Here is a 12250-nt window from a genome sequence, read left to right as displayed (position 1 = left end):
ACACACACTAGGCAGATCCTTAACAAACTTGGTGGGTGAAAAATCCCACAATGGTCAGCTAAGAGGATCCCCAAGCCCCCTGTCCCCGATTGGCCTGGTGGGCGCTGCCCACCCCCACACCTGGTTGTCTGATACAACTGGAAATGGGTGGTGCATATAAACAAAATAATATGGGTCATCACAGCCAATAGGATGAAATGGCACTCTGGGCTAATGAGACAACAATAATAATAATAATAGTAATAATAATAATAATAATAATAATAATAATAATAAATTTTCATTTGTACCCCACCCATCTGACTGGGTTGCCCCAGCAACACTGGATGGTTTCCAGTACATATAAAAACCCAATAAAACATCAAACTATCTGATCCAATTTTAAAAAGTCACAATAACTTTAAAATAAACAACTTACATCAAATAAAGCAATATTCAATAATCCATTAAAATCTAATAGTAGCTAGTAAAATTAAACAGCAGCAAATAATAATTAACCAGTTTACACTTATCAATTACAATAAAGAATTGCTAATATATAATCAATACAAATAACAGCAAATCATAAAACATAAAATACCACAAAACATACAAAACTATGTAAAAGGATCAAACCGAGAGACAAGAAAGAAGTAAAATGTTGCTTGAGACAAAGTAGCCTTCAAGGAAACAAAAGGAGCTGTACAGTGTTGCAACAACCTAGGTTTTGTTTTTGGATTTAAACAATGTTTTTTTTTTTTTGGCTGCATGGACCATGTGCATTTTAGTGGAAGTGTTATCGAAGTGAACACTGTCTCACATATGGTAAAAATGTTGATATTAGAGGAAAATTTGACATAGCCCTAGAACTGATACATTTCACTGAATATTCTGAACAAACATGTTCCAGTCCGAAAAGAGCATTTGAAAAAGCAGAGTGCAGAAGCACGGAATAGTACGTGATTAAAAGAAATGTGCCCTAAGTCTCAATATATTTATGTGCATTATTAATATTAGTAGAATTGTCACTTAGAGAAAGGATGAGATTAAGCATAAGGCAGTTCTGTCATACCAACAGCAAGCAAAGTGCAAAAGGAATAATATTTTTAACAATTTATTTCTGCCAATATGAAGCACAGTACAGTGGTACCTCAGGTTAAGAACTTAATTCATTCTGGAGGTCTGTTCTTAACCTGAAACTGCTCTTAACCTGAGGTACCACTTTAGCTAATGGGCAATGGCGTAGGAAGGGGGGCAGAGGGGGCGGAGTGCCCCGGGTGCTACTCTGGGAGGAGCGACAAGATGGCCCCTGCCTCCCCCCAGGTGTAGAGTGGCCGAGGGTGTGGCGTCTGTATGGGCTGCCACTCTCGCATGCCGTCCATACGGGACGCTGCATGAGCGGCAGCCTTACGGACTGCGCATGTGTGGCATCCCGTACGGCCGCTGCACATGCGCAGTCCATATGGGATACTACCGTCTGTAACCTGAAGCGTCTGTAACCCAAGGTACCACTGTAATCCTGGAACGAATTAACTGAACCTATATTTCATGTTTTGTGGGAAAGCTTTCAACACAGATTTGCAAAATACACAAAGATGAACTCCATTATTAGCACGTTGATCTTAAGACCTGTTGATCTAGGGTGTGCAGTTTTTGAGGTACACAGTATTATTCTTTATCAGGCAGAAAGAAAGGGCAATTAAGAGTGCATTTGGGCCATAGCAGCAAGTTCTCCATCACAGGAGAACAAGAAAAAATATTGTCATAATTGCAGAAATTTACACCAATAGCCAGGTGTTTTGAGAGCAAAGTTTTTTTTTTTTTTTATAAGAATTTATTGACATTTTTCTTATTACAACAAAAACCCACACCCACACCAACATTAATAAAAATACAAATCACTTACTCACTAAAACAAACACAAACATTGCCAAGTTTTCTCCTTCTTCCTTAAGCTTCTTCTCAGAAAAAAAATTTTCTATTTCCATATCTTGACACGACTTCCCCTGCCTTTTCACCATTGGTTTTACACCTAATCTATTTTTCTTAACCCCTTCTTTTAAAAATTAAACATACTTTTATATATGAAATACAAAAATCATCTTACTTAACATAATCTACTATTCATCTTAAACTGATCTTCTTAGTAATACCCCCATATGATCATACCTCATCCTAAATCCTCATCTATTATTCTTATCTTATTCTTAAACATTACTTATTCTTCTGTCCTGCAATCTGTTGCTAATCACATAAAACTTCAGATATCTCATTTAGAAAACAAAAAATCTAAACAAACTGCCGATCTTCACATTCCAATTTCAGATTACCATATCCAACCGTTTTAAATTTAATTTATTACTTCACCCCACACCCCTTCTGTCCATTGTTTTTCTCCTAGTAGTGCCAGAGCCAAATTTCCAATTGTCTATTCTTCCCAAAAAGTCACAGAGGCAGGCACAGTTCAGAGCGCTCCTTGCAACGAGCTCCAGAGTATCCATCTCATGATCTCCCGGCTGTTCCATTCCTCCAGACCATTCTTCTTGAAAATAGCTCAGTTCTTTGTCCCATGCCCTCGAGCTCACACCTCGGGGGCTGGATATAACAAAACTTATTACCGCCTTGGGGCTGCCACCCCCAAAGACGGAGTCTTTTTTCTTTTGGAGCAGCCCTGTCTTTTCTTTCCATCTTCCTACCCACCCTCTCAGCTCGCAGCAGACGCGTTCTTCCAAAGTATCAAAATATTCAGAAGCCTCCTCTGCGGGAAATTCCTTTCTTATCAGGCCCCCACACAAGGCTTTTACTTTCCAGTAGAGAATCTCCAACCTCAGTTCAAGGAGTCTTTGTTCGTCCGTCAAAGTGGGATTCAAAACAAGCCTCCAAACAAAGCCCAACACGGTAGAAGGAGGGGTAGGAGTGAGTGTCATATTGCAATTCCTGTCTTTATGTCCGGTTAGAACTTTTCGTCGCCATTTTCCATGAAATCAGTATGCAAAGACCGAGACTTTCAAACCGAGATATCTTACACACCTTTACTCCCCGAAGGGAAATTGTAACAGTCTCACTCTCCACAATTCCGATACTTTATATCCATTTAGTAGCAACAGTCATTCAAGCTGGTTAGCTTCTTCCGACCAAAGGGAAAAGGGCAGGCTGCCTTTCTTCTTCCCCCGGATCGTTCCATACAGTAAAATATTTAGTCCAATCTCGTACTTACGACCTCCGGGTTCTTCAGGACCTAACATCACAGGTAGAACTTCAACGCTCATCTCGGGATTTGTCGCCGCATTTGCATCCCGGTTGGGGCATGTCCCCTATGGCCCGGCTCCGTAGTCCCTTCACCCCCACCCCCCCTTTACAGGGGGAGCGGGGGAAGGGTTCGGAGCACAACGGGCACCGCCGGGGAGCCCAGGGCGCGGGACGCTCTTCCCGCGCCCCAACCGGAGCCCCGCTTTGCGGTTGCGGGGCTCCTAACCCCCGGGATGGATCGGGCGCTTCGCAGCCGAAGCAGCCCCGACCACCCGCTATGGCGTCGCCAGCCGGAAGTCGTTTTGAGAGCAAAGTTATTTCAAAATACTTCTCTTCAAAATGACACATGCTACCTACCAACACAACCACATTTTTAATGCCTCTACTAGTTTTATGGGACTAGAGGTTGAGCTGGACACACTTTTCACTTTTATCTACAGGATGAGAACAGTCTGATCAGAGTGGAAACCTTGAACATCAGGGTGTAGCAGACTGACAGGCTTTAAAATGGGAATGATGGGCCTAGCAGTCAACTTTCTAGCTCCCCAGCATCTTCATCAATCCTGTTTCATATATGATGGTGATATATGGTACCAACCTGCAGCTAAACCTTATAGCACAGACTGTGGCCAGAGCCTTCAACTTGTTACAGCAGTTTTACTCTCGATAGACATACAGACCTCTGTCCGATTCCATTGATTGGAACCAATACATGAGGGCTATATATGAAGCTACTATAACCTGTAGGGTTACAGTGGTCCTTTCTTGAGTTGCTGTACTCAGGTAAAGGCATGGTGGTGAAATTTGTATGAAGAGGGCCCATCTAGCCAAACATCCTGTTTCTCACAGTGACCGAACAGATACTTCCAGGAAGGGTGAAAGCAGGTCGCAAGGCCAACATCCTTTCAGAAGCTATTTCTCTCCAAGAAATTCCTATTCAGTGGCAACTGAACATGGGGTTCCATTATTTATGTCTCTGTGCAAAGAGTTGATAATCTATGGCCCTCCTCATGTAACTGGACAAGATTTCCAAGTCCCCTAAGTCCCAGCTAGGATGGTGAATGGCCAGGGGTGGTATGGGTTGTACTCTAATAACCTCTGGAGGATGTTCTATGTGATATTTGCCAGGTCTCTGGCTCAATGATTTTACTGTGTGTTCATGAAGATGATTGGATGCCATCTAAACCAAACCAGCAGTTGCAACCTTCTCCTGTTTTTCATCACCTTCAATCAAACTATGATTTTTTGTGCTTTTTCATTTTTGAGACCAATCTGTGGTGTATTTGCTAACTCCTAGCAAATATTTGGCAAATAAAAGTGATTCCCAGAACGGTGTCTGCATCTTCTGGATCAAAAACAAAACAATACAACAGACTCCGTGCTAGGCAATGTTACATTTACAAAGATGTGTAAGTGTTGTCTTGCTGATGGAAATTAGGAAGGGGGCTCAATCAGCATAAATGGAAGTACTCCAGTTTAACAGGTGTGTGGCTTGTAGCCTATTTGAAGCTGAAAGCAAGAGCATGAAAGAAGAAGGGCAAAGTGAAGTGGAAAATGCTACAGCCAAAGTTCAAGTTTGCGAGAAGTTTGCGGGAATTAAATCCAGATTTTCCACAACTTTTTATGGTAAGAAACTTAGCCAAAGCTTCTAGAAGCAGATTAACTTTTAGTGCTGGGTGGAAGTGGGGATTTCAAGCTTTTGCTTATCTTTACAAGGAAACATTTCACTGAACATCTGAAGCATATTTCTAGCTGCATGGTATCAGTCTTTTTAAATCAAGGCTGTATGTTTCATAAGCTTAGTAACAAAAATGGGCTAGATTAAAAATCTCATAGGAGCATGAAGATCACTGTGTCTGCCAAGCTCCATGTACATCTGTGCTCTTAAATGATAAAGGGCACATTGTTTAATGTAAAAATACTGCATTGGCTTTACGGTAAAGTGTTGTAGGTTGCAGCACTGCTACCAAATGTAGTTATCAGAGGCACCAAAAGGATACTCTGCAAGTGTTACTGCATGGATGTGGAAATGGTATACTTTATCTAAAAAAAGGATTTTTTCTAGTTTCATGAGTGGCTCTCATATTGATCATGATTAATTTTAAAAACAGACACAGACAGAGCAACCATTCTCAGCTTACTGTGGGTGGAAGAATACAGCCAGTGACAGAAGCCACTGCTGCCTAAGGCAAAGAAAGATAAAATATTATTTATGAACTAGCGATCTATAGAATGGTTTTAGTAGTGAAACTGTAAACTTCCCCTATTACAATATTAAGCAGTTTCTCATTGTGGCTTGTGAATTGATCAGATGGAGGAGCCAAGAAAGCAGTAAAAACCCAAAGGTACCACATGTTAAGGATGCATTAAGGAGAGTGATGGACAGATCATCTGGTTAGACACTGTGAGAACAAAATGCTGGATTTGATGGTCCATTGATCTGATCCAGCAGGCTTTCCTCAAGTTCTTACGGTCAGCCTTTTTTCTACTCATTGGCAGTGTTGCATGCACTCATTTATAGGTCTGTTCTACCTCTTTTTTGAAGATTAAAAATATATTTGTGGAAAATTCACATTTAAATTCTGCACGTTTTGTATGCAGTTTATATGCATCCTTCCCCTCAAACATGCATTTTATACACCTTTTGGCCACAAATTGTGTGTGCAGATGTTTTAACTAGAACTTGCATTGTAGAATGTGCAGAAGCGTGTACAGTGGTAACTCTGGTTACAAACGCTTCTGGTTACGAACTCCGCTAACCCGGAAGTAGCTGTTCCTGGTTGTGAACTTTGCCCCAGGATGGGAACGGAAATTGTGCACTGGAGGCGCATGCGCAGCGGTAGGCCCCATTAGCAAAAGCACGCCTCAGGACAAGAACGGTTTCAGCTTAAGAATAGACTTCCAGAACGAATTAAGTTCGTAACCACTGTGATTTGATTGATAGCTGTGTTCTGATCCATCAAGTCTGGGACCAATGAATGCAGAAAATTTCTCCTTCATCCCTAGCCAATGTGAGTTTACTGTCATCACCCACACTGAAGTCAGTAAGCCTTTCTGACTAGAGAAGGCGGCATTCTCCACGAGATTCTTCTCCCCAGGTCCCCTCTGCTTGGTGGTGCTTGACAGAGTGGTTTGGGAAAGCCACATTTTACCATATTGATGCCTCAGACCAGTTTCTCCTACTCTCTCTTTTTTCTTCTTCAATCTGCACTGAGGCCATGAGTTGTGCCATTTCCTTAGGGCCTAGCCAGCCAATGACCAGACTAGATGGTTGCAACTCTACCCTAAAAATGCACAGATGGTGGTGGTGGGAGGCACTATCTCTTAGCCTAACCTACTTCACAGGGTTGTTTTGAGGATAAAATAGGGGAACTATGTATGTCCCTTTGAGCTCCTTGGATGAAAGGTGGGATATACATGTAATAATTACAAATAAAACAAGAAGTCCCTTCCTCAGACATTATGGAATTTAAACTCCCTTCCCCAACATCCTAGCCCAGTCTAAAGCAAGAGACAAATCCCCTACTCCTCCCTTCAGAAGGGGTTATGGAGGATAGTGAATCCCCTTTACTTCTCCCTGCTACATACCCCCCCCCCAAAAAAAAAATCCCAAGGATCTATTTGTCTATAAACTGGCAATCCACGCTGGAGCAGCTCTTGTGCCTTTAAATTTTATCTGCTTTGGCCAAAGAGGGGAGCTATAGCCATTTTAAGATTTCCCACTAAATTGGGAAGACAGACAGAATGACTCAGTGCTCAAATTACAAGTGGAAGCAGAGAGAGCACAAAGCAACTCAGAGGCATATTAGATTTTTTTTTTTATTAAGAAACACAGAGAGATACAAGTTAAATCTTGCATTCTGTGTGCACCCATATTAAATATCCATGGGCATTATCTTTGATTACAGGGCTAGAGTGAATTAATACTGCAAAAATATTTCGCATTGAAATAAATAGGGCTTTAAAATGTTTAACTTTGGCTGAATCCTGACCTGACATTTGTAGTCAATTTAAAAATACTTGTTTCAGTCCTATACTCATTTCGTAAATTGACTACATTTCCAGGAGAATCTTAAAACTCTTTTCACCCTTCTGATTAGTTTAGCAAGGATCTTCTTCTTGCATTTGGAATGAATGCAGAAGCATAGACTGCATTGATTTGGCATCAAACTCAGATACTGCTTTTTGGGATAATGTGCATAACTGGAAACTCTCTGACCTCATAATTTGTTTGCAAGAGGAGCATCAGCATCTGCCATCTGGTTTGTTGCCAGATTCCCCCCCCCCCCCGTTCATCAGCTGCTTGCTGCTCACAGTATGAAACACATAGAAGGAATGCAGGCAGCCATAGTTTATGGTGCGGAAACAGCATAAATGCAAACTATTAAGATGGCAGCACTGTTGTAAATGGAGCCCTAAATATGAGAAATGATCATAACGTGACAAGGGCCAGAATATCCTGCAAGCCTTCCTTCTGCACAAGAATTGCACAAACTCTATCCAAAACATGTCCATTATATTATGGTCAACACACCTAAACCATGACCTTAGCATTGTGATATTTCACCAAAAAAAAAGTTATTTCTTTAAATTATGGTGAATTACACCACAAGATAAATATCACTATGGTCTGTCTATCTGTCTCATCTATCTATCTTAGATTTATATACCATAATTACATATATTTATATTATATATATAATAGTCCACCAGGGCCAATGTCCCTAATAGTCCACTTAGCATGGTTGTCCCAACACATTTTTTTATTGGACAGAGATGGAGTCCAGGCTACACACTCCCCAGCCTAGCTGGGAATCTACTTCTCTTCCATGCCAGTTGCTGCAAGTTGGGCTGCTTTACAACCCTAAAGAACTATCAAGGTAGGAAGGGGAACCATTGGAATAAAAGCCTGTGAGTCGAGAAAGTTGATTTCTCCTTTTCCTTTTGTTTGTTTAAATTGTTGTATCCCCCAAAAAGCACCACATGACTCTAGACTTGGCCTCCCATTCAAGAGGAGGAGGAAACACAATTTTATGGTACAACCAAAGGGCAGCAAATTGCCCATTACTTCATCCATAATTCTATTTTTACCCACCAGGAGGATACCATTTGTGGTGTCTAAACCAGGCATCAAAATATTCTGGACTGTCTCTGGCACAGCCCAGCTTCTTTATTCCAGAATTGGAGAAAAGTGTCCCTTCTTTATCGAGCGACATGTCCCATTCTCTTTCTGGGTGGCCAGTTTAGTGCACCATGAGCTGCTATAAGAACACAATATCTCTTTTGAACACTTGACATGTTGAGACTTCTAAACAGGAACACTGATTAGTGCTTAGCGGTGTTGATTCCCTTGTCATATTGTATCCAGGGTGCAAAACAAGGTGTTTAGTCCTTTATTATCAGTCCTGCAGTGTGGTGGGCAGCTTGTTCCTGGGCAGCTGAAATAAATTCAAGAGGGCAGCTAAACAACACTGTCCACCTGCATGCTGTCAGTTACAAAGCTGGGACTCAGTTTCCCAATTCCAGCAAATGAGTCTGCAAGAAACTCATTTTTCATTGTTTCATGCAGAAAGCCAGTCTTCCCAGGTGTTCTGGCTGTTCTACATGCAAATTCACATTGGTTCTTTTATTATGCATGAAAGTCATACCATACAACCCTGGCTATTTTTAAACTACTATTTAACTCCCTTTTCTTCAGCTGCATTCTGTCCTAGGCCTTCAGTATTAAAAGTGTATGAGGGTTTCTTTTTCTTTTTCTTTCCCTATTGCTGCAAACATAAAAGCATATTCTTTACACTCCAGTGCTCTGAACAATAGTTAATGACATCCTGATTTACTCTTACATTTGAATAAGCTTAATTGTATTCTTATTTTATTTAAGCTAGTTGCAGTATCAAGGAAACTCATTAAGGTTGTACTTGCTTCTTCCTTAGGCAAGGCTCAGGCATATTCCCCCAATTACATTAATCAGCATGACAGAAATACTAAAGATCTACTTCACATTGAGCCATTGTTTTCCTGTAAAATGGGTCACAGAAAGAGGAAGCTATTTTCTGGGTATTTACCTTCTGTTTGTGGAGGCACAGAATTTTCATTTTAATTAGCAAATGGAGTGTTTGTGTGACCAGCACAAGACTCGCAGCTCTGAAAGTGGAAATCTTATGCCTGTCCCACTGAGGTTTGATGCAGGATACAACTCACATCACCTTGAGTGGGCTGCTGACCTTTGTAGACAGCCTCAAGAAGAAAGCAAAACAAAAAGTGGAAAACCTGAATCACTGGGACCTGGGTCTGGGGAAATCTTCCACACAGCACCCAATGAGTCTAGAGGCATAGCCAATGTTGTCTATTCCCCAGGCAACACCTCACCCTTTCTTTGGAAGTCTTTACAATTATATCAGGCCAGGAGAAGTCCATGGGCTTTCTGGAATCAGCCTGGAGCCTGAAAGTATGTATATTAGGAAACTAATAACCCACTTGCAGCAGTAGTTTCAGGATGTCCCCCAAATGATTCAGCAGAGTGCTGGTTGTCATTATTCCTTCTCTGGAATAATAATCTAAAATAGTCTGAACCATTATTAGTTAGTCTTTCTTCCTTCTGAAATAGAATGTGGACACCAGAATAGTTATACATTTCTTTAAAATCTACATATTGCTGTATTGGCCTTTCAACATAGTTGTATCTGCTATTACTACAAGTTCCTGTCCTTTGGATGCTTCCTCATCTTTAAGTATATACGGTTGTAATACCATGAAACAATATGGATGGCAATGAAAATGACCTTTCTACATATTTTGGAGAAATTCAGATTTGATTATCATAACATCATGGAGAAGTAATGAAGTGTAAATATAATTGTTCAAGTCACAAAACACCTGCCTTGAATTTTTTATTGAGAGATGATTGGAGTAGATTCCCCCCCCCTTTTGCTCTCTTTTTGCAAGAACATAGGGACTGTCTCCTTCTTGCTCCACTCATTTCATTTTTCTAAGCTTAGTATCCTATTTTATCAGGCACTGTGGCTTAATTCATGCACGTTAGTATAGGATCTGGTGAGTCTTATTTGGAAAGGTCAACTTAGGTTCATCACGACTCTAGATACTTGTTAAAAGCCAGCTATAAACTTTATGATTCACTCATTTTTCATTTTGGGTTATAGCTGTGCTTAGAACATAGCCTGATACCATGCTCCTTTTTCTTACAAAAGCAAAGATGCACCAAATAGTTCAATGAAATAAGCAACCACCATCATTTTGCAATCTGGTGTTGTTTTGTTTTGTTTTGTTTGCGTTTTTACTATGTTATATGTAACTCAAGGAACCACGTTTGTCAAAAACTGCTATACAGACTCTCCAAGCAAATGCCAAACATCCCAGCTCAGTCAGTAGAGCAGGCTTCCTCAACCTCGGCTCTTCAGATGTTTTGAGACTACAATTCCCATCATCTCTGACCACTGGTTCTGCTAGCTAGGGGTCATGGGAGTTGTAGGCCAAAAACATCTGGAAGGCCAAGGTTGAGGAAGCCTGTGGTAGAGCATGAGACTCTTAATCTCAGGGTCATGGGTTTGAGCCCCACATTGGGCACCAGTTGCCTGGCATAAGCTGGAGCTTCTAAACAAGGCCCAAGAGCAATTCCACACACAGAGCATTGCAGTAATCCAGGGGTCAGCAACCTTTTTCAGCTGTGGGCCAGTCCACTGTCCCTCAGACCATGTGGGGGGCCGGACAATTTTTTTTTGGGGGGGGGGAGAACGAATTCCTATGCCCCACAAATAACCCAGAGATGCATTTTAAAGAAAAGCACACATTCTATTCATGTAAAAACACCAGGCAGGCACCACAAATAACCCAGAGATGCATTTTAAATAAAAGGACACATTCTACTCATGTAAAAACATGCTGATTCCCGGACTGTCCGCGGACCGGATTGAGAAGGCGATTGGGCCGCATCCGGCCCACGGGTCTTAGGTTGCCTACCCCTGCAGTAATTCATCCTTGGGCTTACCAGCACATGGACTAAAGTAGTCAAGCTATCGTTGTCCAAGAACAGCCTTAGCTGGTGAACCAGACAAAGCTGGTGAAAGGTACTCTTAGCCACTGAAGACACTTGGGCCTGTAATGACAAAGAAGTATTCAGGAGTACCCAAAAGCTATGTACTTTCTCATTCATAGGGTTTTCATCCCCTCCCAGATCATGTCCTGTATATGAAATACTTGTGGCACAGAGTTTCTTAAATTATTTATAGACTTAGATGATTGGAAGTGTTATTGAAATCCACCAATTCCAACCTAAATATGATCTGTTCTCCCTGGTGGGGCTTGAATACCTGTCTCCTATTCCCCAATATTTCTTTAGATTCACCCTTCCATTTAGACTTGGCCTCATGTTTCCCCATAAATAGCCAAAGAAGAGATCCACCATGTAAATCTAATGAGGAGGAGATGATATTGTGAAAACTGGGCTTTGATCAGTTAATTTCCCCAAGGTCATCTATATCTGTCCAAGTGTTGAAGTAATATTTGCAGCTACTTCTCAAAAAACTGGAACAGGGTGACAGAAATGCTGATTCATAAACTGCCAGTATTACATTTTGAAAAATGTGACAAAAACCCATATACCGGTAATCTCAAATATAAACAAATGATAATCTACTTAAACTGCACAATAATTGCAGCATTATATAAAGAATGGTTAAATATGCATGTAAAGGTCAGAATAAACCTTCTAAAAGCCTTAATGTTTTAGAAAAATACAATCAGAGCCCATCTTTCTATGCTGTTATATAATCTTTATAATCTCTTATTGTTTTCCTGTCTTTTGTGTGATGTGAATTGCTGTTACCATGTCAAGGAGAAACAGTTTTGGCATTTGCTAATGTTTTTATTAATGTTCATTAATTGCACTACAAATCCTCTCTTGGATCAGGAATGTACCATGCAGATAAAAGATGATGCAGAGTTGTTGTTTTTTTGTGGTGGTGGCAAGGTGAGTATAACACTGGCAGTGCACACACTGAGACTT

This window comes from Lacerta agilis, chromosome 3 (genome assembly GCF_009819535.1).
Source record: "Lacerta agilis isolate rLacAgi1 chromosome 3, rLacAgi1.pri, whole genome shotgun sequence".
Taxonomy (NCBI): domain Eukaryota; kingdom Metazoa; phylum Chordata; class Lepidosauria; order Squamata; family Lacertidae; genus Lacerta; species Lacerta agilis.
Note: the sequence above shows the minus strand (reverse complement) of the source record.